Source organism: Engystomops pustulosus, chromosome 4 (assembly GCF_040894005.1).
Source record: "Engystomops pustulosus chromosome 4, aEngPut4.maternal, whole genome shotgun sequence".
Lineage (NCBI taxonomy): Eukaryota > Metazoa > Chordata > Amphibia > Anura > Leptodactylidae > Engystomops > Engystomops pustulosus.
The window spans coordinates 184,769,431-184,797,230 of NC_092414.1; positions in this window are offsets into that span (position 1 = coordinate 184,769,431).

The window sequence follows — 27,800 nt, forward strand, 5'->3', positions numbered from 1 at the left end:
TTGCATATAATACTTGATCCCTAGAGCTAGCATTAGCTTTGGTGTCATTTCAATGTTTTTAACATGAATTAGTAAAGGAAATGTTTTTATTCCATTTTCGAAATGTTTATGCCTGGATGCTGGACTCCCTTGTTTTGTCTTTGGATTTTAAAAACTGGATCAGCCCCGACCTCCGTGCACTGAAAACTTAAAGCAGTCATAAGACGCAGGTGGTTGTAACGTACTTTGTTCTTTGTGAATGATAGGGATAGGTATGGTAGATAAGTGTAATTGATGTGTAATGATGCCAGTGTGGTTTCAATGCATTAGTGCTTCAGCACAAAAAAATCCTTTAATTGCCCATTATGTTGTGAGTTGTGAGAGACCTTGGATGCAGCCAGGCTCCCCTCCTCCTCACGGCCGCTTTGCCTAGTAAAATCCACCCTTCTGCACACACCTTGTCACAGCCCCCAGCCCCACGACACTACAACTGGGTCGTGCAAGTGACAGACATGTGTGATGCATTGGTGGAATTGGCCAAGGGAAAGTTAGAATGCTAGGCCCCCAACGCATGTGCAAGTATTGTGCGCGGTGCCAGCTGTCTGTCACCAGCAGCCGAAGTTGCACACAATAATCTCACATGAGCAGAATTTTTGAGCCCAGTTATAGTGTTGTGGGGCTTACAGTTTTGACTAGGGGTGTGCAAGGGGGTGGATTTCACCCTGATGCCCTGAGGAGGTGGAAGAGCCTGACTGTAACGAAGAGCTCTCCTGCCTCCTTGACTGGATCTAAGAAGAAAACGATGGGCAACAAAATGATTTTTTGTGCCGAAGCACCAACGCATTGGAGCCACACTGGCATCATTACATAACAATTACCATTGCCTATAAAGTGCTGTTTTGAGTTTATTTAAGGGGCTTGGACATGACAAGTTCCCTTTATAGGGGCTTCTCATGGCACAGTCTACTAAAAAGCTTGATGGTTACAATCTTCGACAAGCAGGGTCACACTTTACTTCACAATAAAAGGTCTAAAGTCACCTTGTGCTGGAGAATCACTCCTGAGCTTTCCCTTGCTTACCTAAAAGCTTGTACATACCCTGTGCGGCAGAAGTGCAGCATGTGGCCCCTCTGACTCAATATTTCTCTAGCTTAGTCCTTTTCTAGCACATTGATACATCAACATATTCGATAAGACAGAAGGGCGCAGGTGGGTCATTCCCGGAATCAAAGTGGTTGTTACATCGTAACTTACCATAAGGCCCCTTCAACACGAACGTATGCTTTTGTCAGTCACTTATTTTAGTGCTGTATTTGGCCGTATATACATGACGTTTTTTAACCGTATGTGCACGTATGGCACTGTATACGTTCCATGGATTGGCAAATGATGTTGCAAGCTCGCTCAAGCCCAAAATCCCTGGATACTACACTTATTTACGAAAGCATACAGTGAACAACCTATGGAACACATATTTTAAACATTCCCAACCAACATACCCAGGCTTCTGTACGGAACAGAACTACAGAAGAAAATAGGACATGCCCTATATTTTTTTACGTCTCGCTCACGGTATGGAACGATGGGCAATACGGCAATTTAAATGGATGAGCGTATTGCCAATTGTAGTGAATGTGTCTGTGTGCTACCCGTATTACGTCGGTACGGTATAGGTAGCACACAACCGTTTTAATGCATTAGTGTGAAAGGGGCCTAAGGCAGATAGTTTAGTTTACGTGGCTGAGGTGATGGGTTTGGGACATGCAGTCACCACAGCTATTTTATGATTCCAGTGCCATATTTTAGCATTTCAGATTCAAAGTTTTGCTTCGGCAGATGTGATTGGGTTGTAGAGAGAATAGGATGGAGAGGAAGGAACTTGAGCAGTTGGTTGGACAAATAAAACGTTTATTTTACAGAAACATCACCGGTCTGTCCACTCATTCCTACAATTTAAACAAAATTTTTGGGGCTAGTAGATTTTTTTGCCTAGATATGCACTAAAGACAATATATAGTTTTGTTACAAATCCATGTACAGTATAGTAACCCTACAATGAAATTGACAGAAGCTTTGATTGATGACTCTGCCAGGTACCTCTCTGGGGTAAGCGCTTGTACGGACTTCCCGAGTCTTTTCTCATCTAGGGAAGGTACAATAATCAATCGCATCATGTATGAAACAACCACAAGTGTCATTTTCAAAATTTTTCCTCTAGGACATTTCAATATCCTGTCATACACCACATCCAGTACATGAAGCAGTAATCTACTTCTCCAGAAAGTGATTGATATTTTACACAGTTGAATCACTGCTCACACCACAAATGACCTGTTATACAGAAATGCTAACGCACCTCCTAACACTCATGCTGGCAGCCATCAGTCTTCTCAGTCTTCTCATGAGTATAGGTGACACTATGCCGGTACTGCAGGAAAAAAGGACAAGTCTACAAGTTATAGAGTGATCTATTGATACTAAAAACTATGTTACTAAAAAAATAAAGGGAAATTGAACAAAAGCTAGAGTATTGTGTTCCCCCCGCCCCGCTATAATCTGCACCAGGAAATTGGCACAGGCTATAGTTAAAGGAAATCTACCATTTGTTTTCATACATTGTGAACCAAACATACCTTAAGAATGCTGTAGTTACACTGATGCAGAAACATTTTGTTTAATCCCTGATCCGAAGGTTTTTTTCAGGACCTTGAGAAAGCTGGGTTGCATACTGACTGCCATTCATAAACATATTCAGCTTCCTGAACTGTCCAGACAGGACTAATCAACCTGAGCTGGATGACTCATACAAAGCAGCTGGGGCATGGTGCAGTGATCGACTACTTCTGCCTGGCAGGGATAACACAGTGAATACAGCGTTCTCTAGAGCAGTGTATAATTAGGGTAAAAGGAGAAGCGCTGGGGCAGCCACAGGAGTGATAGATCCTCATTATCATAATTTTATAATTACTGTTTCATCAAAACCACTCAAATCAGAGATTAAACAAGATATGTTTCTGCATTTGCATCTACATTCTCAATGTATTTTTGCTTCATAATGCATCAAATCAAATGGTAAATTTCCATTAATGTATCAGGCCAGATCATCCCCACCACAGTCTGTCACACTCCGCACCCCCCACACCCCCTCCCTGCCAAATTGGTATGGGGGTGGTAAAGATGTAGATAAAAAGTTGCAATGTTTTCATGGATTGTACACCAGAAAAATGATGTAAAAACCATCAGTAATTCTCCTAAAGGTCCTTAGTACACATATTTCTAGGTGAGAGATATTTCAAGATTTATCTAAAATCTGTTAAAGGCAGTCCGCCGATTATGTACAAGATAGGTTGTATAGGTTTGTTCCTAAGTTGAATTTGTATGTAAGTGGGAACTGGTATATGAAAAAAAATTTTGCTGCTGTGAAAAATTACATTTCCAAATTTCAGATTGTCATGTGACCAAGGATTAACAGTAAAGCTTCTTTGGAGACACCTTTAATAACTCTAGCAGTTGATCATTGCAGCCTGGGTGTAAGGACAGTATCAGTATTCAGATGTCCATTTGTAACTAGGTGTCCTTAAGACCGCTTTCACACTAAGGTGTGCTTGTCCGGGCTATGGCACCTGGCAGCACTGGAAAGAGGAGGAGTGAGTGCTGGGAGAAGTGCGGCACACTTGTACTTAGGGTAAAGATAGAGCCTGCCCTATCTTCCCCCCGATCCGGTACAACGTTGATTGACCAATGAAAGGTATGAGGAAGTATTATGCATCTTCTACTGTAACGCCATGATACCGGTTGCATATGGCTGTTTTAACCGTTTGTGTGAATCCACTCTAATACTGCCTGTATTTCAAAAGAGTTCTTCAGTAAACTGGTTGAAGGTCCACCAAATGGTAATAGCTTAGTTGGAAGTAACCCTACCAAAAAAAATTAAAAAATCCATCTCTTCCACCAACTCTTTCCTCTTTTACATCCTGCATTAATTCTGGCAAAGTTTTAATTTTTCTTTTAACTTCTACCATTCCTGAGCAATCATTTCACTCACTATACTAATTAGGTTCAATACTGTCAGGTGGGTGGGGCTAATCTGTCTGTTCTAAGTCAGGACCACTCTAACTGACAGTAGAGAACCTAATTAGTGTAATTGGGTTCAAAACAGCAGAATGTGGCAGATAAGAGGAAAAACTCCAAGATCAGATTCAGGGGGGGGGGGGGGTGGAATCTCTAAATCAGTGATAGCGAACCTTTTAGAGCCTGAGTGCCCAAACTTCAACCAAAAGCCAGTTATTTATTGCAAAGTGCCAGCACAGCAATTTAAGCAGTAATTTATTTCTCCTTGTTCTTTGGCAACTTTCAATCGTTCAGCCTCCTAAAGACACCAACCCAGTTGAAAAGAGGAGGGAAAATCTGCCTATCATTGTAGGAAGACTCTTTGAGTTCTGTCTGGTGAATTCTGTGCTGGGGCGATGGCCCGGGTGCCCACAGAGAGGGCTCTGAGTGCCGCCTCTGGCACCAGTGCCATAGGTTCGCCAACACTGCTCTAAATGGATAGAAAAGGTGGGAGAAAGTGGAGGAAGATTAAAGATCATTGATAGAAAATAGATAAAAATGATGATGATCCTTCAAACTAAATTATAAAATCATACATATTTACATAAATGCAATAAAATATATATATGTGTATAGATAAATGTATATATGAATAATTACAAACTTTCTCGTTTTATAGCTGCAGATGCGATGTCAGTCCTCTTATGCAATTCTTATAGTTTCTGGTTATATGTACTTTGTACCAGGGCTATCTGTCCTTCATTACATCCAATTTAACAGATATTGACTCAGTTTATGTCTCTGTGATCCTGTTCCCTGTATTGACGCGATGAGTTTACTCTTCTTCCATGTCTTATTGAATTACTTGAGGGAAAGAAGAGTTGAGCACTTCACACGGATCCCTTCTAATTTCCTTAGTCCATTGGACTTCTATTGATTCTGACGGCTGATTGTTTTGTGACTGCAGCTAAGTATTTTCATTCTAAGTTTCTTATACAGTGAATTCAATTACAAAGGAAGTGATACATTGCATGACTGTCAGGAACATGGAGCTCATAGCTCTTATTCAAAATTTCATGTCTTTCCTTATTACTATATCTACTATACTCTGTTTTCCATAGTAACCTACGAGTTATGTAATACTAACTACAGGTAGTCCCCAGGTTACGTACAAGATAAGTTCCATAGGTTTGTTTTCAAGTTGAATTTGTATGTAAGTCGATACTGTATCTTTTATAATTGTAGATCCAGACAAAAATTTTTTTTGCCCCAGTGACAATTGTAGTTTAAATTTTTTTTGCTGTAATTGGATCAAGGATTATCAATAAAGCTTCATTACAGACACTTTACAGCTGATCATTGCAATCTGGGACTATAGTAAAGCATCCAGAGAGCTTCACCAGAGGTCACAGTGGGCAGAGGGGTCCGTCTTTAACTAGGGGTCGTCTGTAAGTCGGGTGTCCTTAAGTAGGGGACCGCCTGTACTAGACTGAATGCAGATTTCTAATCTCTCGGTAGAAATGCATATTCCTGTGTTTAAGGGTACAACTTATGAATGTGAAATATTTAATTTAGGCCTCATGCACACAAGGGGATGCTCAACCGGGCCGCAGCCCTGGCGAGCATCCATCCGGTGCAGGAGAGAGGAGGGTTGCATGCTCCTCACCCCTCCGCTCTACATTTAAAGCAAAGCATCCGGCGCTGTAATACGGCAGAAAATAGGACACGTACTATGTTTTTCCATGCTCCATCATGGTGCGGGGAGACAGCGGGTGCTTACCACACCACGACCGGGTGCCATAAATGTCTATGGGAACTGTGATTTGGGCGCAAATTGTGCAGTCGCATAATGGTCTCCCTTACGTTCGTCTACAAGGGTCCTAGGGATAATATACATGGAGAAGAGAAGAAGGTAAAAAAAATGTTACCAGACTGCTATAATTATTGGTGAGTAGGTAATAAAAATACCCAGCAAAAATGCCCCAAAAACTATTAATTGTTTCCATTTTTACACAGAAAAATAACTTAGGGCATGTGATTTTTCTTTTGCTGAAACGCGTCAGATGTTTAGTATGGATAGTCATGTTGCTGTATTTTAATATGTCTCAATAAAGGAAGTTACTATTTTTAATTACAGAGCTGGCAGTAAAATTCAAGATCACATGAGAGGAGTCAAAGAGCGGTGAGTTTTTGCTGATGTTGCGGAATTTTACTGCTAATTTCTCAGACTGTAACAAAGTGAGAGTTATTTATCATTTAGTTTTTCTCCTCTAATTTCTGTTTAGTTGCACTTTTCTTGTTGCATTGCACCTTTTTTGTCATTGTTGTTGGCTGCCTCAAATCTTCCCTTTTTATCTTATGACGGCACATGTGCTTGTACCTAGAGCCAAAAATGATGCAAAACTATACCAGCAAGTTTCTTTCATGGAAGGAGGAAAGAAGGTGGAAAAAAGGGGCAGAGAGGTACAAATTACACCAGATGAAGGCAGAAACAATAAAGTGAATAGACAGATAAAAAAAAACCCTTATGATAAATTAGACAGAAAAAAAAGAAAAGGGGGAAAAAGAAGAAACAAGAACAAAGAGAACTAACTATGATAAATGACCCCCAAGTATGTTTTATAATCCCCGTTTCATAATTAAAAATATATATTGAGGCATCAGACTTGTCAAGGTGGAGAAGGGTCATAGTTCATAGTGGATTTATACACATATACACAAGGATGAAGATGCACTCACTAAATACAGGCTAAACAGTGACATAACTTGCATACAAAGTGATGAATCATCATACTGCGGTAGAAAATGTTTTGCCATAATGTACACGTAAATAATTTCACCATACTGTAAATAAGAAGTCATCAGAAAGTATAGATGAACTACATTAAAATAGTAACTAAATAACATTGTATTGCATTACAAATTACGGTAGGTAATATTAGCTTTCCCATGAGCCACTACTCTGTCTTGTACAAATCATAAAGGTGATTGACTAAAAGTTGACTAAAAACACTTAACATATGACATACACTCACCGGCCACTTTATTAGGTACACCATGCTAGTAACGGGTTGGACCCCCTTTTGCCTTCAGAACTGCCTCAATTCTTCGTGGCATAGATTCAACAAGGTGCTGGAAGCATTCCTCAGAGATTTTGGTCCATATTGACATGATGGCATCACACAGTTGCCGCAGATTTGTCGGCTGCACATCCATGATGCGAATCTCCCGTTCCACCACATCCCAAAGATGCTCTATTGGATTGAGATCTGGTGACTGTGGAGGCCATTTGAGTACAGTGACCTCATTGTCATGTTCAAGAAACCAGTCTGAGATGATTTCAGCTTTATGACATGGCGCATTATCCTGCTGAAAGTAGCCATCAGATGTTACAGGGTACATTGTGGTCATAAAGGGATGGACATGGTCAGTAACAATACTCCGGTAGGCTGTGGCATTGCAACGATGCTCAATTGGTACCAAGGGGCCCAAAGAGTGCCAAGAAAATATTCCCCACACCATGACACCACCACCACCAGCCTGAACCGTTGATACAAGGCAGGATGGATCCATGCTTTCATGTTGTTGACGCCAAATTCTGACCCTACCATCCGAATGTCGCAGCAGAAATCGAGACTCATCAGACCAGGCAACGTTTTTCCAATCTTCTACTGTCCAATTTCGATGAGCTTGTGCAAATTGTAGCCTCAGTTTCCTGTTCTTAGCTGAAAGGAGTGGCACCCAGTGTGGTCTTCTGCTGCTGTAGCCCATCTGCCTCAAAGTTTGACGTACTGTGCATTCAGAGATGCTCTTCTGCCTACCTTGGTTGTAACGGGTGGCGATTTGAGTCACTGTTGCCTTTCTATCAGCTCGAACCAGTCTGCCCATTCTCCTCTGACCTCTGGCATCAACAAGGCATTTCCGCCCACAGAACTGCCGCTCACTGGATGTTTTTTCTTTTTCGGACCATTCTCTGTAAACCCTAGAGATGGTTGTGCGTGAAAATCCCAGTAGATCAGCAGTTTCTGAAATACTCAGACCAGCCCTTCTGGCACCAACAACCATGCCACGTTCAAAGGCACTCACATCACCTTTCTTCCCCATACTGATGCTCGGTTTGAACTGCAGGAGATTGTCTTGACCGTCTACATGCCTAAATGCACTGAGTTGCCGCCATGTGATTGGCTGATTAGAAATTAAGTGTTAATGAGCAGTTGGACAGGTGTACCTAATAAAGTGGCCGGTGAGTGTATAAGGGCTGCAAAGAATATTTGTTGAATGTGAAACACGGTATTTTAGACAGTGTTCCAGAATTTTGGCTCTTTTGGCTTAGTAGATATCCCCTAATGTATATAACACTGTGATACAATAATACTATTCTTAAAGGGGCATTCCCATTTCAGCTAATTAATGTTATGGTTTGTATAATAAAAAGTTATACAATTTTCCACTATATTTTCTGTATCAATTCCTCATGGTTTTCTAGATCTCTGCTTGCTGTTCTGCTATAGAAAGCTTCTATGTTTACTTCCAGTGGATAGAAATCTGACCACGGTCACACAGGTGCACGGCTCATTAGTATCATAGAGAGTAATCAGAGCTGTGTGATATAATGAGCTGTGCACCTGTGCGACCATGGTCAGATTTCTGTTCACTGGAAGTAACATAGAAGCTTCCTATAGAAGGACAACAAGCAGAGATCTAGAAAACCATGAAGAATTGATACAGAAAGTATATTGGAAAATTGTATAACTTTTCATTATACAACCAATAATATTTATTTGCTGAAATGGGAAAACCCCTTTAAACAGCAGAGGTTTATAATAAAATAGCACTAAACAGTGCTAAAATAAAGTAACTGATACAAAAATGATAGCTCCACATGAAGCCTATATAATATGGGGCCTATTTTCACATGATCCCCTAAATACTATGGTTCTCCACCCAATGTCTTATGCCCAAATGATTTTCCAATAATGTAATTGATGTCAAATACAGCACATAAATGTTTGGAGCACCTTTTGTTTGGAACACCTTCACTGCCAAGATCCTTCAAATACTGTGTACCAGGGCAAGGAATATGCAAATAAGTATCTAGCAGGAATTATGCTGCTTTTCATTCAAAGGGTGGCCACACTAATTTTTTATATAAAATTATTACTTAGTAAAAAAAAATCCAAAATATTCAAAAATCATATACAGTAAACATTTAAAATCATAATTTTAAAGTCAATAATATCAAGTCAAAAGAAAAGAAAATGTTAAGGAATAAAATAAAAATTAAACACACTAAGGTAAGTGAAAATTAGTATTTTAATAAATATAAACAATGATAAATAAAATGCTTAACATTACAGATAATCGAAAAAGGATAAATAATAACTAGAGATGAGCGAACATGCTCGTCCGAGCTTGATGCTCGGTCGAGCATTAGGGTACTCGAAACTGCTCGTTACTCGGACGAATACTTCGCCCGCTCGAGAAAATGGCAGCTCCCGCCGTTTTGCTTTTTGGCGGCCAGAAACAGAGCCAATCACAAGCCAGGAGACTCTGCACTCCACCCAGCATGACGTGGTACCCTTACACGTCGATAGCAGTGGTTGGCTGGCCAGATCAGGTGACCCTGGGATAGACTAGCCGCTGGCCGCGCTGCTCGGATCATTCTGTCTCTGGATGCCGCTAGGGAGAGAGCTGCTGCTGGTCAGGGAAAGCGTTAGGGTGTTCTATTAGCTTACTGTTAGGCAGGAGTGATTCTCAAAGAACCCAACAGCCCTTCTTAGGGCTACAATAACGTTCTACTTTTTTTATTTTAATTTGCATCTTTTACCATTTTGTGAGGAATTAGCAGGGGGACTTGCTACCGTTGTGTTTAGCTCTTAGTGGCACACATATCCATATCAAAGACCGAAGTGGGAAAATTCAGTAGGGGTTGGATTTCTATTAGGCAATAACTCAGTGTCATCTCATCTGGCATAGTAGTGTGCTTCCTTTGATACTTGGCTAGAAAATAGCCATAGGAGAATACAAACAGCTTCTTGAAGCCTACAGTAGCGTTCTATATATTTGATTTCTGGTTGATCTGCTGGTGGCTGTAGTTTCTGCAGTGCATGTACTTGCCAATTCTGAGCAATTTGTAGTGAGACTTGCGACCGCTGTGTTCTGCGCTTAGTGGCGCACATATCCATAGCAAAGGCCGAAGTGGCAAAATTCAGTAGGGGTTGGATTTCTATTAGGCAATAACTCAGTGTCATCTCATCTGGCATAGTAGTGTGCTTCCTTTGATACTTGGCTAGAAAATAGCCATAGGAGAATACAAACAGCTTCTTGAAGCCTACAGTAGCGTTCTATATATTTGATTTCTGGTTGATCTGCTGGTGGCTGTAGTTTCTGCAGTGCATGTACTTGCCAATTCTGAGCAATTTGTAGTGAGACTTGCGACCGCTGTGTTCTGCGCTTAGTGGCGCACATATCCATAGCAAAGGCCGAAGTGGCAAAATTCAGTAGGGGTTGGATTTCTATTAGGCAATAACTCAGTGTCATCTCATCTGGCATAGTAGTGTGCTTCCTTTGATACTTGGCTAGAAAATAGCCATAGGAGAATACAAACAGCTTCTTGAAGCCTACAGTAGCGTTCTATATATTTGATTTCTGGTTGATCTGCTGGTGGCTGTAGTTTCTGCAGTGCATGTACTTGCCAATTCTGAGCAATTTGTAGTGAGACTTGCGACCGCTGTGTTCTGCGCTTAGTGGCGCACATATCCATAGCAAAGGCCGAAGTGGCAAAATTCAGTAGGGGTTGGATTTCTATTAGGCAATAACTCAGTGTCATCTCATCTGGCATAGTAGTGTGCTTCCTTTGATACTTGGCTAGAAAATAGCCATAGGAGAATACAAACAGCTTCTTGAAGCCTACAGTAGCGTTCTATATATTTGATTTCTGGTTGATCTGCTGGTGGCTGTAGTTTCTGCAGTGCATGTACTTGCCAATTCTGAGCAATTTGTAGTGAGACTTGCGACCGCTGTGTTCTGCGCTTAGTGGCGCACATATCCATAGCAAAGGCCGAAGTGGCAAAATTCAGTAGGGGTTGGATTTCTATTAGGCAATAACTCAGTGTCATCTCATCTGGCATAGTAGTGTGCTTCCTTTGATACTTGGCTAGAAAATAGCCATAGGAGAATACAAACAGCTTCTTGAAGCCTACAGTAGCGTTCTATATATTTGATTTCTGGTTGATCTGCTGGTGGCTGTAGTTTCTGCAGTGCATGTACTTGCCAAATCTGAGCAATTTGTAGTGAGACTTGCGACCGCTGTGTTCTGCGCTTAGTGGCGCACATATCCATAGCAAAGGCCGAAGTGGCAAAATTCAGTAGGGGTTGGATTTCTATTAGGCAATAACTCAGTGTCATCTCATCTGGCATAGTAGTGTGCTTCCTTTGATACTTGGCTAGAAAATAGCCATAGCAATAGGATAGGATTGTTTGGTTTTAAAAACTCAAAAAAAAACAAAAAACACAAAAAAAAAAAAAAAACACAAAAAAACACCAAAAAAAACAAAAAGAAGTAAAAAAAAAAAAAAAGTTATAACTCTCATTTTAAAAATGTTTAACCCGAGGGCTAGGGGTAGAGGACGAGGGCGGGGACGTGGGCGTCCAACTACTGCAGGGGTCAGAGGCCGTGGTCCTGGGCGGGGTGAGACACCACCTGCTGATGAGGGAGCAGGGGAACGCCGCAGAGCTACACTCCCTAGGTTCATGTCTGAAGTTACTGGGACTCGTGGTAGAGCACTGTTGAGGCCAGAACAGTGCGAACAGGTGATGTCGTGGATTGCTGACAATGCTTCGAGCAATTTGTCCACCACCAGTCAGTCTTCCACGCAGTCCACCCATGTCACCGAAATCCCCACTCCTCCAGCTCCTGCACCTCAGCCTCCTCCCCCCCAGTCTGCCCCCTCCCAGGAAAATTTGGCATTTGAACCGGCATACTCTGAGGAACTGTTTTCTGGACCCTTCCCACAGTCACAAACCACTTGTCCGGTTGCTGCTGAGCAATTTTCCGATGCCCAGGTTTTCCACCAGTCACAGTCTGTGGGTGATGATGACCTTCTTGACGTAGTGGAAGTGTGTAAAGAGGTGTCCGACGATGAGGAGACACGGTTGTCAGACAGTGGGGAAGTTGTTGTCAGGGCAGGAAGTCCGAGGGGGGAGCAGACTGAGGGATCGGAGGATGATGAGGTGACAGACCCAAGCTGGGTTGAGAGGCCGGGTGAACACAGTGCTTCTGAGACGGAGGAGAGTCCTCGACCTGAACAGGTTGGAAGAGGCAGTGGTGGGGCCAGACGGAGAGGCAGGGCCAGAGCTGGTGCATCAGCGCCACTGTCAACTAGTGAAGCTCCCGTGGTGAGGGCTCTTGCGGCGAGGGCTAGATCTTCAGAAGTGTGGAGGTTCTTTAAGGAAACACCGGATGACCGACGGACTGTGGTGTGCAACATTTGCCAAACCAGGCTCAGCAGGGGTTCCACCACTACTAGCTTAACTACCACCAGTATGCGCAGGCATATGAATGCTAAGCACCCCACTCAGTGGCAACAAGCCCGTTCACCTCCGGCCGTGCACACCACTGCTCCTTCCCCTGTGTCAGCTGCTAGTCAGCCCCCTGCCCAGGACCCTGCCACAAAAACCCCATCGTCGCCTCCACGATCCTCCACAGCATCCACCAGCGTTCAGCTCTCCATACCCCAGACGCTGGAGCGGAAACGCAAATATAGTGCAACCCACCCGCACGCCCAAGCCCTTAATGTGCACATCTCCAGATTGCTAAGCCTGGAGATGCTGCCCTATAGGCTAGTAGAGACCGAGGCCTTTCGCAACCTCATGGCGGCGGCCGCCCCTCGGTATTCGGTCCCCAGCCGCCACTACTTTTCCCGATGTGCCGTCCCAGCCCTGCACCAGCACGTGTCAGACAACATCATCCGTGCCCTGACCAACGCCGTTTCTGACAAGGTCCACCTGACCACGGACACGTGGACGAGTGCTGCCGGGCAGGGCCACTATATATCGCTGACGGCACATTGGGTTAACTTGGTGGAGGCTGGGACCGAGTCTGACCCTGGGGCTGCTCATATACTGCCGACGCCGAGGATTGCGGGGCCTACCTCGGTCCAGGTGTTTCAGGCCTACTATGCCTCCTCCTCCTCCCACCCCTCCTCCACCTCCTCCTCCGAACTACCATCCGTGGGCACGGCGCCATCAGTCGGTAGCTCTAGGCACAGCAGCAGTGCCGTCGCTAAGCGACAGCAGGCGGTGCTCAAACTGCTGAGCCTAGGCGACAAAAGGCACACCGCCCAAGAGCTATTACAGGGCATCACGGCGCAGACTGATCTGTGGCTGGCACCGCTGAACCTCAAGCCGGGAATGGTTGTGTGTGACAACGGCCGTAACCTGGTGGCGGCTCTGCAACTCGGCAGACTGACACATGTGCCATGCCTGGCCCATGTGTTAAATCTGATAGTGCAGCGTTTCCTCAAGACATACCCCAATCTGTCTGATTTGCTCACGAAGGTGCGCCGCATCTGTGCGCATTTCAGGAAGTCCAGCCCAGATGCTGCCACTCTCAGGGCAGCGCAGCGCCGCCTCCAACTGCCCGCTCACCGACTGTTGTGCGACGTGCCCACGAGGTGGAATTCAACACTGACCATGTTATCCAGAGTTTACCAGCAGCGCAGAGCGATTGTAGACTGCCAGATGTCAACTTCCACCAGAACTGGTAGTCAGGTCAGTCAGCTTCCTCAAGTCTACAATGAGGAGTGGACGTGGATGTCTGATATCTGTCAGGTGCTGAGTAACTTTGTCTCCATAGCAGCCTCCACACGTTGTCTCCATTGCTACCTCCAAAAGTCGTCCATATAGCTGCCTCCATACATCGTCCCTTTATCAAACGAGGTGTGTCAGGCAGAAATTTGGGTTGTTTTCATGGATTCCACATCAAAGTTGTTAACTTTGTCGCCACCCTGCTGTGTTATCCACAAAATATACTGGCAAACTTTTACCATTTAGGGATATTATTTCAGCGCTTCTTGCGCATCTGTTTACATTCCCCTCACCCGGCATATCCTAAACTTATAAGAACGCTACTACACTTGATCTTATACAAAAGGTTCTTAGAAGTGCTGTTTGGGGAGTAGCCTAGAGACAGGGGCTTGGATTGGCGAAAGCTCGCCTGGCAGCGGAACGCCAGCTCCATGCGCATCATGCGCTTCTTGCGCATCTGTTTACATTCCCCTCACCCGCCATATCCCAAACTTATAAGAACGCTACTACACTTAACTTGGTGCAGGCTGGGACCGAGTCTGGCCCTGGGGCTGGTCATATACTGCCGACGCAGAGAATTGCGGGGCCTACCTCGGTCCAGGTCTCAAAGGCCTACTATACCTCCTCCCACCCCTCCTCCACCTCCTCCTCCTCCGAATTACCATCCGTGGGCATGGCGCCATCAGTCGGTAGCTCTAGGCACAGCAGCAGTGCCGTCGCTAAGCGACAGCAGGCGGTGCTGAAGCTGCTGAGCCTAGGCGATAAAAGGCACACCGCCCAAGAGCTATTACAGGGCATTCCACATCAAAGTTGTTAACTTTGTCGCCACCCTGCTGTGTAATCCCCAAAATATACTTGCAAACTTTTACCATTTAGGGATATTATTTCAGCGCTTCTTGCGCATCTGTTTACATTCCCCTCACCCGCCATATCCTAAACTTATAAGAACGCTACTACACTTGATCTTATACAAAAGGTTCTTAGAAGTGCTGTTTGGGGAGTAGCCTATAGACAGGGGCTTGGATTGGCGAAAGCTCGCCTGGCAGCGGAGCGCCAGCTCCATGCCAAGATCCAACTAACATAGTTTTAACTGCAGCACCTTTAATCTACTACTAGTTCACTGCCTCCATACATGGTCCCCTTATCAAACGAGCTGTGTCAGGCAGAATTTTGGGTTGTTTTCATGGCTTCCATGTTAACTTTGTCGCCACCCTGCTGTGTAATCCACAAAATATACTGGCAAACTTTTATCATGTACCGATATTATTTGAGCGCTTCTTGCTCACCTCCTTTGGTTCCTCTCTGCCACCCATTGGTTTGAAGCCTGAGTCCATTTAGGGTATGTCGCCATGACACTCTCTAGCCTGCTGCCGCTGCCTCTGCATGCCGTCCCCTATAGTGTCAGGGTCAATTATTGGATGTTTTAGATGCTATCTAGCTTCATTCTGTCACTCTGTCATGGCCATGCTGTTGCCCATAATTTTGGCATAATGGTGCGATTATGCAGCCTCAGAGGCATCCATGCATGCTGCCCCTGCTGTTTCCTGTCCATTTCCGTGGTGTTTCCATCCTTTTCTGAGGTTCCCAGGTGTTTGGCCAAGCTTCCCTGTGCAGAGCCTTGGTCCCCTTGAAAAATGCTCGAGTCTCCCATTGACTTCAATGGGGTTCGTTATTCGAGACGAGCACTCGAGCATCGGGAAAAGTTCGTCTCGAATAACGAGTACCCGAGCATTTTAGTGTTCGCTCATCTCTAATAATAACTAAACCTTTAAAGCAACTTTTTGTTTCAGAAATAGTGCAGGTGCAGTAAAACTGTCTCTCTATACCTTTTTTGTGCTCCTTCTTTCTCCTTTAGTGAGTAGAGTATGTTAGAAGTCCTGAACACAGCATAGAGATAAAGAGGCTAAAGATTATTATTATCCATGTGCGGATATGACTTGATGATTCAGCTCTGTGAGGAGATATGTAGGGGCTGTCTGTAAAGAGTCAATAGACACATCAGGTTCCTTTATTTCTCAGCTATCAGTGGATACAAGACAGAAAGCTGATTTACACAAACTGCTTAACTCGTTCCAAATGCCTAATGGCTTTAGACGTCAGCAGACGCTGGTCTCCAGTTTGCAGTGATGTCTTTTAATGGAAATCAACCACCAGGATGAAGGATTGTAAACCAAGCACACTGACATACTGGTGTGTGCCCCCTCTGGCAGGATCTTCTCTTCTTGTAGCTTTGTTTGCCTTTGTTTTTAAGAAAAAGAGGTTTTAAAAATTATGCAGGGGAGCCTTCGGGGCTCTTAGCACCATTGACATCTATAGTGTCTGGAGCCCCGGAGCCTCATTTGCATAATTTGTGAAACCTTTTTCTTGTAAAAATAAGGTCCTAAGAAGCTAAAAGAAAAGCAGAACCTAGCAGAGGGGTACTCACCAGCATGTCAGTGTGGTTGGTTTAAAATTCTTTATCCTGGGGGTAGATTTCCTTTAAAGGAGCAGAGATGTCACTGTGGCCGGCTCTAAAACCTGGCATTCACAGATCACCTGGTCTGTAGGGGTTAATCAGAAATGCTGGGTCTGATCAGACCCAGTCCAGCTTTGATAAAACATCTGCCCCAACTGGGGGTCTCCCTTTTACTGGGATTCTCCTTAACTCCTTTCTAAAAATTAAATTTATTGTGGAAGGATGAGCCCTTGTTATACAGAGGTGGGGTTTGCTGCATAATGCAGCAAACACCCACTTTTAGTCCTGGTGATCGGTGCTAGCAATGATCGCGAGTATCATCCACTTGAATGCCATTTAAAAGACGGCAGCGCATGGGCGTGGCCATTGTTGAAGAGATTGCAGCTCCACATGACGTCATCGGGGAGTGGCGATCAGTTGCCATGACACCCTGCTGTATGGTTTCTGGAGATTCGTTACAATGCGCCAGGGGAGCATTCTAAGAATCCTATGTAAAAATGCCCTTTACTGCAATACAGGAGTATTGCTGAGTATGGTAGGAACAATCAGTCCAACTAGGGCTAAAAAACCCTAGATCAGGGGTAGGGAACCTACGGCTCGGGAGCCATATGTGGCTCTTTTGATGGCTGCATCTGGCTCTCAGACAAATCATTGTTAAATAGCGATGGACAGTGTGTACATCTAAGAGACACAGCGCTGATCTCTGGCTGCAGGCAGGGATGTTACCACTGCATGCGTCCTTTCAGTGACCAAGGTGCCATCGCCGCACCATTGCTTAGGTGACAGCACCTGTGTCATAGAGTAGAGCCGCATCCACTCTTCTCTATGACCCAGGTGCCATTGCCTAAGCAACGATAACAGTGGCGCCTGGATCATAGAGAAGAGCGCGGAGTTATGAGAAGATGCTGAAGGGAAAGCAGGTAGGTGAGTATTCCCTTTTTTTTTTTTTTTTGCTGGGACTACCTATCTAATGGGGGCGTGTGCTGGAGCTACCTATCTACTGGGAGCAATTATGTGCTGGCACTACCCATCTACTGGGGGAAAGTATGTGCTGGCACTAGATATCTACTGGGGAAGCATATGCTGTGGCTACCTATCTACTGGGAGGCATGTGCTGTGACTACTTATCTACTGGGGCCTGGGGGCATGTGATGGGGCTACCTGTCTACTGGGAGGTATTTGCTCTGGCTACCCATCTACTGAGGGCATGTGCTATGACTACCTTTCTACCTTGGGCATGTGCTGTGGATACCTATCTATTGCCGAGCATGTGCTGTGGCTACCTATCTACAGGGGAGCATGTGCTGTGATTACCAATCTACTGGGGGGCATGTGCTGGGGCTACCTATCTACTGGGAGACATGTGCCGTGGCTACCTATCTACTGGGAGGCATGTGCATATTGTATGGCTCTCGCAGAATTACATTTTAAAATATGTGGCGTTCATGGCTCTCTCAGCCAAAAAGGTTCCTGACCCCTGCCCTAGATGGTCTAAAAAAAAATAAATAAATAAAAAAAAAATTTAAAAATAACTTAGATGCAAAGGAGTTAAAGCCTTTTAAGGCCTGGTTACAAAGGGTTTAAATAAGGAAGAAAGGCAGGGGAAAAAGAAGGACACAAGAACAGATTATTTTAAGTATATTGAAAAGTTTACTATTATCATCGTCACTACTCACTAGTCTGCAAGGTTTCGTTACAATTTGATTATCTGTTTCATTTGTTACATCATCCTGTTCTCTTGCTTTTCCAATCTTCCCCACAAGGGGGGGCAGCAGAGGTTCACTCCTGTAGTCTCATTGTCACACAAAAAAATTGCTTCCATTTTGATTTCCCTTTATGTTTTGTTTATTGATTAAAAAAAAGCCTCTAAACCTGAAAGCAATCTAACTCTCTTACATTTGTGCATCATCTGCTGAAATCTTGCCCACATTACTGTAATATAATGGCTCCTTCTGTGGTTGTAAAGAAGCAAAGCAGCGCTGCAGTACAGTAAGTCACCAGAGCTTTTAGAGTAAACAGCTTTAGTGCACAACTACTTTACAATATGTTGTAGAACTTCCCTAATATCCCAAAATTATTGCAATTGTTGTTTCCATTACTTTACTTTTTGTGCATTTCACATTTTAGTCCTGGAAAATTTTGGAAGATGTGGACATGAGCTTTAATTACTTTAATTTATGATATAAATACCCTTTGGTTTGTCTTCACAGATCAAATCTCTTGCCAGGCAAATGGTAAAGGATGTGATATCAATTAAAATGAATGTGTTACAAGAGAAGAGGCTTGGCAGCGAGTGATGTATTGAGGAGCCATATATCATCAGAGGACATGGAGTGTCCTAGGGTCCAGATGACCATAAAAAAGTGCTCTGCCATTGCTAAACTATGTAGTAACTCCTTAAAGACCAGACTTGTGTAGGAAAAAAGCATTTGTTACCATCACCCCTTTTGTTATTTATTTAGCTTTCCTTAAATTAAATCTACCATTTGTTTTCATGCATTGTGAACTTGAGAATGTTGTAGCTACACTGATGCAGAAACATATCTTGTTTAATCCCTGATCCGAATAGTTCTGCTCAAGACACAATTAAAAAACTTCAGTAGCTTGGGAAAGCTGGGTTGCATGCTGATTGCTGTTCATAAACACATGACATAGAGCTTCCTGAACTGTCCAGACAGAACTAATCAACCTGAGCTGGATTACTCATACACAGCAGCTGCAAGGATTGATTACTTCTGCCTGTCAGGGACAACACAGTGATTACATCATTCTCTGGAACAGCGCATAATTACGGTAAGAGGAGAAGCGCCAATCCCCAGCACAGGAGCAACAGAGCCTCATTATCATAATTTTATCATTGTTTTTTTCAGCGAAACCGCTCAGCTCAGGGATTAACCAAGATATGTTTCTGCATCAGTGTTAGCTACAGCATTCTCAAGTTATATCGGATTCATAATGCAGGAAAACAAATGGTAGATTTCCTTAAAGGGAACCTACCACCACAAATCTACCTATAAAGGTAGATTGGGTGGTAGGTGGATCAATGGGACGTGAGGATAGCCCTTTTAAGGGCTAATCCTCACGTCCCCACACTTTTTTGTTAACTTTTATTAGACATTTATGAAAATTTACTTATGCGGCTACTGGGGCGTGGAGTAGCCGCATCTGAGGTTACACGAGGCGGCTACTCCACGCCCTGGTAGCCTCTTTTCTCCTCCTACTCACCCATCTTCGGCGCGCAGCTCCGCGTAGCTGCGCGCCCTCGTCCGTCGATCCTGCCGTCTGCACATGCGCAGAAGAGCATGCCCGCGCCTGTTTCGGAGCAGTGACCGCGCAGGCGCAGACGGCAGGAGCTGCGTAGCTGCGCGGCGCTGCGCGCCGAAGATGGGTGAGTAGGAGGAGAAAAGAGGTAACCGGGGCGTGGAGTAGCCGCCTCGTGTAACCTCAGATGCGGCTACTCCACGCCCCAGTAGCCGCATAAGTAAATTTTCATAAATGTCTAATAAAAGTTATCAAAAAAGTGTGGGGACGTGAGGATTAGCCCTTAAAAGGGCTATCCTCACGTCCCATTGATCCACCTACCACCCAATCTACCTTTATAGGTAGATTTGTGGAGGTAGGTTCCCTTTAAAATGCTAAAAATAAACTACAGAGAAAAAAGACCAATTAAACGTCACTCACCGATCATTTCTTCTTTATTTCACATCAGCCATAGAACTGTGAGAGGAAACTGGACTCAAAGACCCAGCAACGGCCTGTTTCATGCACTCCTGCGCTTCGTCAAGCCTTTGCCAGGTCTTTGTCCTCAGTTTTACCTTCCTGTTCTATGGCCGATGTGAAATAAAGAAAAATTGATCTACGCTAAAAATAAACTATTGTCACTTCTATTTTTACTGTCTAAAAACTTTTGCACTGTACTGCACCTGTTGATACCATTATAGTGACATCAGATACATAGAGGCTTTTTATGTTTTAGGACTTCTGGGCAATAAACCCTTTAATATTATTAAATGATTATTAAAGGGTTATTATTAATATTATTTCTTTCAATTTGCTACTTTTAAATAGTATTAGCATTTTTATTGCATAATATAGAATATAATATACAGTATGTGGCTTTTATTTGTGGGTCCTGATAGAGTTGTTAGTGGTACCATTTTCAGGTTCATTAATTATTTTTAATTAATTTTCCCGGAATGCGACTGGTCAATGCGACTAAATGATGTTTATAGTTTCACATTTTTACTGCTTTTTAGAATAAAATAATTTGTTTTTGCACCACCAAATTTTGAACCTGCACTTTAGAATTTTCTGTTAATGGTTCTGTGTGAGAGCTTGTTTTTTGCAGGATAAGCTGTAGTTTTTATTGGTATCATATTTAGTAAAAACTGGTACCATGTTAAGTATTTATTGAACTAACAGAATTGGCCAATTTCAATTTGGGTTCCTTCAGTGTAATCCCAATCGCAAACTTTACTCAGTAAGGGTCTAAAGTTTTGCCCACCAAACTCTCTGGATAAGTTCCAAACATATATTGGTTCCAAACATATATTGTAGTATAAAAATACATTAGGAATCTATGTCTAAGAAAATATTTTTTGAAGAATCTCATTAAACACATCAAGTTGATTGACAAACAAATATATCAAAATACACTTAAAGCCTAAATCTAAATCTTCACTTACTCAAAATTATAAAAGGTACCCAGCCGAGAAATATGCGGAGCAACTGATAGTGTTACTTTAGCAAGTCATGAATAAACAAATATTTAACAAATCTGAATATAAATATATCATTGGGGACCAATGCCGTTTACCAGACTAGTACTGTATACCAAAAATGTATAAAGATGGCAGGGACCCACCAGGGAGATACATTGGGGCGCATTTACTAAGGGCCGTGCACAAGTTTTGTGTCATATTTTGCACGTTCTTAATAGTGCAAACTGCTTGCACAGGTATGTAAGGTAATTGCACATTTAGTGTGTGCACCAAATTAGGGGGCGTTATGGCGCTCAGTCTGACGGTGCACCAGATTTAACATGCAAAGTCCAACAGAAATGTGTTGCATGCCCCTTGTTAAAGGTGCACCAAAAAAAGTTGGTGCTCTCTGTTGGACTTGTGCCAGATTCATAAAGAATGGGAGCCATATATCCTGAATCTAGGACCCCTGCACACTACACAGCTGTTATTTAATGTGCCCCATTATATTCAGGATAGTCCCTGATGTCAAACTTGTCCCTCAATATAGATAACATTCTTCAACCATTGGTCAAGAATACCCCAAGTTATATTAAAGATATGACACAGATCATAGAGAATTTATAACATATTGGGGCAGATTTCCTTACCCGGTCCGTTCGCGATCCAGCGGCGCGTTCTCTGCGGTGGATTCGGGTCCGGCCGGGATTCATCAAGGTAGTTCCTCCGCCGTCCACCAGGTGGCGCTGCTGCGCTGAAAAGCATCTGAACGTACTCAAGTTCACCGAGCCGGACCAAGTGAAGGCAAGCGCGTCCCAAGCGACACTTTTATTGTTTTAAATGCGGCGGTTTTTCCGAATCCGCCGGGTTTTCGATCGGCCACGCAATACAGGGAAAAACGTCGCAAAACGGAAATATTCGGGTAGCACACCGGGAAACGCGAATCGGGCCCTTAGTAAATGACCCCCATTGAATTGAAACCCCATTGGCTTTTAGCCAAATTAGATTTTACATCACTATGTACCTGTATACAATACCAACATGGTCTAGAACCTGTTAACCAGTCATCTTTTTTGGAGGGGATATGTTTTATATTGACCAACAGCTACTTCTGGTATGAAAAAGAATTTTATTGAAAAATAGACAGTGACTGCCACGGGCACCAGATTTCCCCAAGTTACTCCATTTATTTATGGGGATTACATCCCTACTTGGTGTGAGTTTGGTGCCCTGGTAACAATATATTGATGATCTTAATATACTCAAAGGGAAGAGTTAGATAATTTAATTTCTACCTCAAATACTAATGAACTAAAATTCACACCCCATGTAGATTTACTCGATTTACAAGTAGAGGTGAAGAATAACAAGGTTGTCTTCAAACAGCTTTATATTTCATGACAGCAGCTGAAATAGGGTTCCTACCCCAGGGTGCATGAGACTCAGTAGCTGTGCACTATTTGTTGTTTTACCATGCAAAATAGACATGTATGGCGTATACGCGATACACAGCATGTGCCAGCACCATTGCTCAGAGAGTTCTTGACACACTCCAAATCTAAGAGGCAACTTGCATCTAATTAAAGGGATCATTGACGCAGCATTCGTCAAACTACAACATTTGCGTTGTAGTTTCTGTTATTTCTATACATATATATATATATATATATATTTATATATATATATATATATATATATATAGTATAGTACACATATGTATGTTTAGAACAGTATTTTTAAATAATACATTATTTAATAGGTTAAGGCCAATTTATCGTTTTGCTACAATTTGTTAAGAGGCCACTTAAGCGTTTGCTGAATCCCTGACATCTAATAGCTCATTGTTAGCACAAATATCAGACTAGCTCTTTAAAGAGTTGTATCCAAGAAAATCCAATATGCGTTTTGTAAAAATTCCATTGCACTTAGCAGCTACGCATCATTGGATGGGAGGACGCGCAGCCTCTTCTGCATCTGTATATTGATTTCTTTGGAAGAATTTCAGTAATAGACAGACAGCTGCAGGATGAGAGATGCAGGGAATACTTAGCTTCTCTCCAATCCCTCCTCACCCTCAGTTGTTCTATAGCCGCTGGACAAAGAAGAATGTTAATAAGAAGCATGTTGGAAAGTAAGAGCACTTAAGGTCCGCACAATAAGGAGCTTTATTACAGATATTATACCATAACAACTCATTAAAACAAGACAATATAGAATCCATTTGGCATACAGAAGGCCTTAGGTTGGTTAGGTTTGAAGCCTTACATTTATGTTGCGTTATATTGTGTCTTAATAAGGGTATGAGATAACGAGCCCTTCTGCCTATACCCCCAGTGATCACAAGACGGGGCCCACAAGGAACCTGTGCCAATGGAAGGAAGCACTGGCATGCTTGGGCACACTGCACTTTTCTGGAACTTCTACGAAAATAAGAACCTTAGAAGGCAATGGAGCACTGGCTGGGCCTGTATACTATAGGACAATTAAAAGGGACCTGTATGTTCCAATTATGGTGATCACTGTAGGTCCTTGCATTTAGAACCCCAAGAATCAGACATGTATCCCTTATCTTATGCATAGAGGATATGTGTCCTTAATGACAACTATACAAATAGACCCTGCACAACCAACAAATATTAGGCATATGTCGGCACACAATGTACAAATTCATATACTCTAAAGAAGCAAGAAATGTACCATAGGACAATGGTTTAAACAAAAAATTCCCCCCGACCGGGATATGGTGAACAAGATAAAAACAATTAAAAAATGTGCAAAGTACATATAGTAATCAAGTAGTTGGCACAACCATGTATGGTTGGCCAACAACACACCTCCCCCATCAGAATATGGATAATATCTGAAAAACCCCTGGTAAAATAAATAAGAGAAATCATATGGAGAAGTACCCACAATATACAGTACCTAGATGTGCTACATGTGTAAGTAAAAAGGTATTCATCCAAAGCTATAAAGACACATCCCTAGGATACCAAAGTGCTCTCATACATTACAGGTAAGTGTATTAGTCAGGGGTACACAGGTCAGTGCCTGAGCAGTGAGTCACCAGGGCAGTTCAGGGGTTAAGAAGGAGGTGGAGGGCTCCCCATGTGTTCCATCTCCTTCTGGAGACTTCTTCCGGGGTTGTTCAGATATTATCCATATTCTGATGGGGGAGGTGTGTTGTTGGCCAACCTTACATGGTTGTGCCAACTACTTGATTACTATATTTACTTTGTACATTTTTTTATTGTTTTTATCTTGTTCACCATATCCCTGTCGGAGGGAATTTTTTTTGCTTAAATAAAGATTTATTGTATATTGTTGACCGTTGTCCTATGGCACATTTCTTGCTTCTTTAGAGTATATGGATGTGTCCTTAGTGATGTGGGAGGATGTTAAAGTAAAAGGACAAGATGTCAAACTTGGGGTTAATCAATTTAGTGTAAAAAAGTCTTTACAGGGCAAACTAATATGCCTACTTCAATGTACAGTATAGATCTTTCCTATGATATTTTATGCCTTAGACCAGTGATGGCAAACCTATGGCACAGGTGCCAGAGGTGGCGCTCGGGAACCTTTCTGTGGGCACCCGGGCTGTCCCCCTGGACAAAGTTCCCCAGTCAGGGCTTAAATCTTCCTGCAGTCCTAGACAGTTGAGATGCAGATCTTTTAAAGTGATGTATCCTTGACTGATTGGAACTGCCCCATGATTCTTCCTGTACAGAGAGACCCTGGAGAGAAGCTATGATGAGGTCTGAATTTGCCTTCCTACTGTATTGGTGTCCTCAGGGGGCTGATACGATTGACTGTTGTGTAACAAAAGAGAGCAATGAGTTACTGTTTAAATTGTCAAGTTGGCACTCGATGGTAAATAAGTAGGTTTTGGTTGAAGTTTGGGCACCCGGTCTCTAAAAGGTTCGCCATCACTGCCTTAGACTGTGGTGAAGATAAAGAGGCATCTCCAGTAAGAACAGTGAGACTATTGAGATCACTGGAGAAAAGACTGGGAAACGTCAAGAGTTTTGTCGATCCAGGGATTTTTTTCCTTGCCATCATTCATTGGTGCCACTACTGCCTTCCTCTGGATCAAGACTATAGGATGATAGATTGGACATGATGGACCTGCATCTTTCTTTAACCTAATCTACTTTGATAAAAATCCAAATTAAAAATTCTTTGACAAAAGTAAGTGCTTCACAAGCAATAATCATTAAACAGTAAGTCAAGTGTAATGTACAGCATGTATCAGAAGATTTCACCAGTGGAAAAACACAGTTCAAGAAATATATAGATTTGAAGAACTAGCCCACTGCGAGAGGGGAACTTGTTCTATATTTTTACACATTTGGTCTCCATAGGTACAGTACACTACCCACATTAGTACAGCCTAGACCCCCCCCAACCCTCTCTACCCGCCGAACCCCCCCCATCCTTTCTCCCCTGCTAAACGTCATTCCTACTATAACCCCCCCCCAATCCCATCAATTTCTCTACATATATGGTATACCCTACCTACATACCATATTTTTTGGAGTATAAGGCACACAAAAAATCCTTTGATTTTCTCAGAAATCAAAGGTGCACCTTATAGTCCGTTGCGCCTTATATATGAACCTTACTTGCAGACAACAGCTGCCTTGAATTGTGCACAGGTCTGCCACCTGCTGGTCATTCATCCTTATAATCAGGTGCGCCTTATAATCCGGTGTGCCTTATATATGAACCTAGACATTTAAGCAGGCATTTATTGATGGTGCGCCTTATAGTCCGACATAGTTCCTGACATGCCCAGATACTATACAGATGGCCCTTACTATGCGTCACCACAATTTCTTAGTTTCACAATTTTTCCTCTATATTAAGAAGCTATATTTCCCGAAGTTTTGCTAAGTAGCCTTGGTTGGTGTTGTACAATTTATTTGTTATGATGTCTTTCTTGACTGTGCTTCCCTTAGAATCGCTATGGAATTATAAAGATTAGAGATGAGCGAACACTAAAATGCTCGGGTACTCGTTATTCGAGACGAACTTTTCCCGATGCTCGAGTGCTCGTCTCGAATAACGAACCCCATTGAAGTCAATGGGAGACTCGAGCATTTTTCAAAGGGACCAAGGCTCTGCACAGGGAAGCTTGGCCAAACACCTGGGAACCTCAGAAAAGGATGGAAACACCACGGAAATGGACAGGAAACAGCAGGGGCAGCATGCATGGATGCCTCTGAGGCTGCCTAATCGCACCATTATGCCAAAATTATGGGCAACAGCATGGCCATGACAGAGTGACAGAATGAAGCTAGATAGCATCTAAAACATCCAATAATTGACCCTGACACTATAGGGGACGGCATGCAGAGGCAGCAGCAGCAGTGGCAGGCTAGAGAGTGTCATGGCGACATACCCTAAATGGACTCAGGCTTCAAACCAATGGGTGGCAGAGAGGAACCAAAGGAGGTGAGCAAGAAGCGCTCAAATAATATCGGTACATGATAAAAGTTTGCCAGTATATTTTGTGGATTACACAGCAGGGTGGCGACAAAGTTAACATGGAAGCCATGAAAACAACCCAAAATTCTGCCTGACACAGCTCGTTTGATAAGGGGACCATGTATGCTTACAGTTCATGCCAGTCGCTGCACTGGCTGCCAGTCTCCTTTCGAATACAGTTTAAAATAATAATAACCCTCATCCATAAAGCTCTGTATAATGCTGCACCCCCCTACCTCTCCTCTCTTATCTCAGTCTATCGCCCAACCCGTGCTCTTAGATCCGCCAGTGATCTTAGATTAACCTCTACCCTAGTGCGGACCTCCCACTCGCGTCTCCAAGACTTCTCTAGAGCTGCACCAATTCTATGGAATGCTCTGCCCCGGACTATCAGACTAATACCTAACCTCCAAAGTTTCAAACGTGCTCTTAAAACCCATTTCTTTAGGCAAGCCTATAACACTCATTAACTGCATGAAGTTTTAACTCTTCTACTAACCCGTCCTGTGTCGTCCTCCCATCTGTTATCCAGCAACCAACAGGCACCAGACTTCTCTGCAGTCCCATTCACCCTGGACCTGGTATATAAGATGACGGCTGAGTGGTTCAAGCGACAGCAATTCCATTTATTATATTTTTTTCTATTCCCTAAGAAGAATGGCTTGACCATTAAATATTCTTTTACCTCGTGTTACCCCATCATCTTCATAAACCGTAAGCTCTGGCGAGCAGGGACCTCACTCCTGTTGTTCCATACAAATGTTGTGCTCTGTTACATTACATTTGTATTTGTTTCCTATGATTTGTAAAGCGCTACAGAATATGATGACGCTATATAAATAAAGATTATTATTATTATTATTATGGAGGCAGTGAACTAGTAGTAGGTGCTGCAACTATGTTAGTTGGATCTTGGGATGGAGCTGGCGCTCTGCAGCCAGGCGAGCTTTCGCCAATCCAAGCCCCTGTCTCTAGGCTACTCCCCAAACAGCACTTCTAAGAACCTTTTGTATAAGATCAAGTGTAGTAGCGTTCTTATAAGTTTAGGATATGGCGGGTGAGGGGAATGTAAACAGATGCGCAAGAAGCGCTGAAATAATATCCCTAAATGGTAAAAGTTTGCAAGTATATTTTGTGGATTACACAGCAGGGTGGCGACAAAGTTAACAACTTTGATGTGGAATGCCCTGTAATAGCTCTTGGGCGGTGTGCCTTTTATCGCCTAGGCTCAGCAGTTTCAGCACCGCCTGCTGTCGCTTAGCGACGGCACTGCTGCTGTGCCTAGAGCTACCGACTGATGGCGCCATGCCCACGGATGGTAA